Genomic DNA, 5000 nt, shown 5'->3' with positions numbered 1-5000 from the left:
TCAGTATGACCATTTCCCTCTATAGCAACAGATCATAATAAATGTTCAATAACAAAGGATACCAATATTCAAACACACCTCTTAATAGCCTAATGTAAAGTTACTGTTAGCAATGGATGAATAATGTGTAAGATTAAAGTTTTACTGGATTATAACAAATTTCTATCATATCTTAATGAAATTATAATGAAATGCTTGTTTTTTTTTATTATAAATGAGATAAAAGTACAAATCAGGTATTGTGTCGATGAAATACTTACAAGTGATCACTATGGCACTGTCACCACCCTCTTAGATGTTGGTCCACCCAAAAGCCACAGCACAATCCCAGATGCAAAACAGACAAGGCCACCTGGCACGCTTTCTCTAATAGCTTGGCTTGCTGTCTCGAAAGCAATGAAAGCCAGACTCATCGATGCCATAATCAGGCAGCCTCTCAGACCATCCCTAAAACTCGGCCTTGGTCCAGGAGTCATAAAGACACCTGGTACTATAATGATGAAATAAATGTCAAACACAGAATGAACTTAAGCAGGAAACTCTTCTAAAGGCAAAGAACTCCTGACAACCTAGCCCTCTTAAGGGAAGCTGCGAGGGATGCCAAGGGAACTACCAACTGAGTCAGACAGGAAAAGTGGCTGGAATGGTGTGAGTCCCTTAGCCGTCACCCTTTCACAGTTGTGGAATCATGTCGGGCGAGCTACCAGCCTTTCGACTCATAGATATACACATCATGATCCTCAATCAGAGGTAGACAGATTAGTGCAAGAGTTGTCTGCAAGAACAAGCAACAACTGCCTGCCAGTTAAATACAGCCCAGCCGAATAACTTGGATGCCTTATTTTCTAAGGGAACTATAGAAAATAAAAAAGTTAAGGCTCAGGACCTTGATTTGGAATCCTTTGAACTAGCAAGTCCTCTTGCTATTCAGGAGACCATCGTCCATATAGGAATCAGAGGTAGACTTATAGCCTTGGCAGGTGACTATTTCATGGACAGAACAGCCAAAGTCAGGTTCCAAGGTCACCTATCACAGCACATGCCACTAGAAAATGGAACGCCACAGGGTGAGATCCTCAGTCCTGCCCTTTTCAACATTCTCATGTCCGGCACCAACACACCTCCATAGAGGTGTAAGATCATCTTTTATGATGATAATATTATCACCCCCACAGGTAAACACTGCCTCTGGGGACACTGTCCTGAGCTGCCTGGATCTTGTGTTGCAGGACAGGTCTAAAGATTCCGGCTGCAAAATCCAGGGCCGTGGTTCTGAGACAATGTAAAAGCCACAGTGCCCAGGGAATGGATCTAGAATGGGTCAAAGTCTTCCAATACCTTGGGGTATGAGTTGGCTGCAAACTCATATTCAAAGAGTAGATGCAGTACCTGCTTGACCGTACAAAGGCACGACTGTCATGAAAGTAATGGCCGAGAGACACATAGGAGCAGGACACAAAATACTAAGAGCACTCTACGTACATGCCGTCCGTCCTATTGTGGACTATGCTTCAGTCGCTCTCATTACTTCCAAGCCCAAACAAAGAGAAAAATTAGATACAGTCCAAAATGAAGCCACCAGGATCATCCTGGGTGCCCCCACAGACCTTAATCGAGTTATCAGTCATGAGAATGGCAAGAACAAGAAGAAAAAAACGCAGAGGGTCATTGCAACCATCACTCCTTCAGGTAGTAGAACCTCCTTAAAGATTGGTGGATAAGCCACACTGCAGGCGCCTACTTTGCCACAAAATCCATGAGGTTAACTGACAACGCCTCCTCGCTGCAAATAGAAACCGTTGCGATCATGGGAGCCGTAGCCCATGCATCACTAAGGCGACCGACCCGTGGTCATACATACAGATTTTAGAGCAGCAGCTGATAGTCTACAGCACAGCATGCCCAACGATATCTACTTCCTGACCACTATGCTTACCATAGCGCATAGGATTCTTAATAACCACTGTATTTCATTTTCCGCTCTGTTCTTTCTCATTGCATTCCAATTTTCTTATGATAAAAGCAATAAAGAAAGGAATTCGAACTTTTGAAAATCAACATTATTCTTTGTTAACCAACAGATAGATGCAGCCCTAATGATTCTGTACACGTAAAAAAAAAAAAAAAAAAAAAAAAAAAGGATGGTGCAGGCGATAATGAAGAGGATAATGGTAATAATTACTGTACACTATTATGATAATGACAGGAATAAATCTGACGGTAAATATGCATTCATAATTTCTTATTCAACTTATTCGTTGCCAACAACACGCTAGACATGGGAAATAAAACGATAAATTATCACACTAACTTCACAATGCAGAACGTGATTCGTCTCGGTTAGGTAACTTTTTTTCCTGTTGTCTAATATTTTCCTTCACATTTTTCCTCCTTTCGAATATCAAAGACAGATAACTGTTTGAGAGCAACTAGCATTTTAGATAACATATAATAATAGTCTTTCTGGTCATGCATTCATAGATTGACTGACAGCCAGACAAGTACAAATATTTTGTCGTATTTTAATCACTATATACCATGTCTCCTTCCTCCTCGGCGTAGATGTGTATATATATTTTTTCCTCTTTCATTCTTTTTATTTAAGCAAAATGTTTTTATTCCGCAAATATACTTCCCGGCCTCTTTCCTTGCCGGTAAAAAAGTGTATGTGTGTTTGTGTACATATGATTTTTATTCCTTCTTTTTTCTTTTTCTTTCTTTCATTTCATTTCTTTTTCTTTTCCTTTTCCTTCATCAAGCAGACTGTATTTCCGCAAACTTACCCCTCTACCTCCATACTCCCGATCAAAATGTGAATGTTATGTCTTTCTTCTGCTTCTTCTTCTTCTGCTTCTTCTTCTTCTTCTTCTTCTTCTTCTTCTTCTTCTTCTTTCTACTACTACTACTACTACTTCTTCTTCTTCTACTTTTTCTGCTTCTTCTTAATCTTCTTCTACTTCTTCTTCTACTTCTTTTTCTGCTTCTTCTCCTTCTTCTTCTTCTACTTCTTCTTCTACTTCTGCTTCTTCTTCTCCTTCTTCTTCTTCTTCTACTTCTTCTTCTTCTGCTTCTTCTTCTCCTTCGTTTTCTTCTTCTGCTTCTGTTTCTGCTTCTGCTGCTTCTTTTTCTTTTTCTTATTCTTCTTCTTCCTTTCTTTCTTTCTTTCCTTAAGCAAAATGTATTCCCTCAAACAAACTTGTCATCGGTGCAACATCTTCTTCTTCTTCTTCTTCTACTTCTTCGTCTTCTTTTTTTCTGCTTCCTCTTCCTCTTCATCATAGTCCTTTCTTTCTTTCTTTAAGCAAATTGTATTCCCTCAAATAACCTCGTCATCGATGAAATATCTCCAAGGAAAGAAAAACATCTCGAGGTGCCTAAGTCAACCGTTGCAAGAGATCTCAACTTTCCTCAGCGCAGCAAAGTGCCACGTCGGGTGCCATCGGGCTCTGCTCAAGTGCCACCGAGAAGTCCCCTTGTTTGGACTTCATTGCGTGAGGAACTTCGATGTCACTCCGGTACGAGAGCGTGTATGGTTGTTGTTGTTGTTGTCTTTTTATTCATTTTCATTTGTATTTTTTTTCTTTCTTTCTTTCTTTTCTTTTTTCTCTCTCTTCCTTAAAGAGTGTCAGGTCCTGTTCTTTCTTTCTTGTCTATTGCTTCATGTTCTTAAAGCTGGATAGCATTCTGGTGCAAGATAGAGTTTATAGCCCTGTTTTGTCTTCTTTTTTTTTTCTTTGCATTTATTTTTTTCAAGCTTAGTTGACTAAGCATTTGGGTGCGAGAGAGAGGGTATGTTTTTTTATTAATGTTTATTTAAGTCTGTTTTCTTTCTTCTTTCCTTTATTTTAGTCCTTGGCATTTGGGTTTCAGTTTTATTTTCATTTTTTTCTTTATTTTACTTAATTATATATTTTTTTTTCTATTATAATTTCTACACTTATTTCTTAAAGCTTGGATGACATCCTAGTGCAGATAGGGAGATAGTGTGTGGTTCTGTTCTTTCAACATTTTTTCTTTTTTTCTCTCTTTCTGTTTTCGTTCTTTCCCTTTCACGTTCTTCTTTTCTGCCTCTTCCTTTTGCTCGTAAATGTTCTTCTTCGATTTTTGTTGTTGCCATTATCATCATTATTATCATTATTATTATCATCATTATCATTACAGTTGCTATTACTATTATCCTCCTCTATCTCTTCCTTCACCTTCCCATCATCATCACAATCATTGTCATTGTTATCATCATCTTCATAGTTGATATCAATAGTTGTTGTTGCTTTTACGATAACCGTTATTTAAATTGCTATTATCTTGAGATGATGAGCATCATTGTCATCATTAACACTGGATGTGATGGTGGTGGAAGTGTTGTGAAGATGATACCAATATTTGATTTTTTTTCATACTGTCTACTTAGCTTGCGGTACCTCAACGACCTATAAAATATGCCTTAGAAATAATGAACAATCTGTAGGTATTAAGATTTCTCACAGACAAACGCCCGTCAGTGCAGGATATGCCGATGTCAAAGACCACCTATTCCTTTTGTGAATAAGAGAATCACGGTCCCATTTGAATTTTACCATCAACAGTGGGGACATCAATTTGTGTTTTCTGAAACAAAAATAGGAAAAAAATTGAAGAGAAAAATTAAAAGTAATGAAACATCAAATTATATAAACACGTGTCAGTCTCTGACTTCAAGAACTTGCATCTCTAGGAATTCATGAAGAGTTCCTTAGAGACTCGAACCTATTTTGTGATGCAAATAGAGTATATGATGAGAATACTGATATGTCCTAAATTCCACTGTCAGGTGTGGTGGGTGTTCATCTTACTAAAAATATATCGCATTTCGATCTTTACGCCCACATTCCACTCTTTCGGCCTGAAGATATATGTGAAAGAGTATATATATATATATATATATATATATATATATATATATATATATATATATATATATATATATATATATATATATATATATATATGTACTCTTTCAC

Source organism: Penaeus vannamei, chromosome 5, assembly GCF_042767895.1.
Source record: "Penaeus vannamei isolate JL-2024 chromosome 5, ASM4276789v1, whole genome shotgun sequence".
NCBI classification, from domain to species: Eukaryota; Metazoa; Arthropoda; class Malacostraca; order Decapoda; family Penaeidae; genus Penaeus; species Penaeus vannamei.
The sequence above is the reverse complement of the archived record's forward strand: the minus strand, read 5'-3'. Positions refer to the sequence as shown.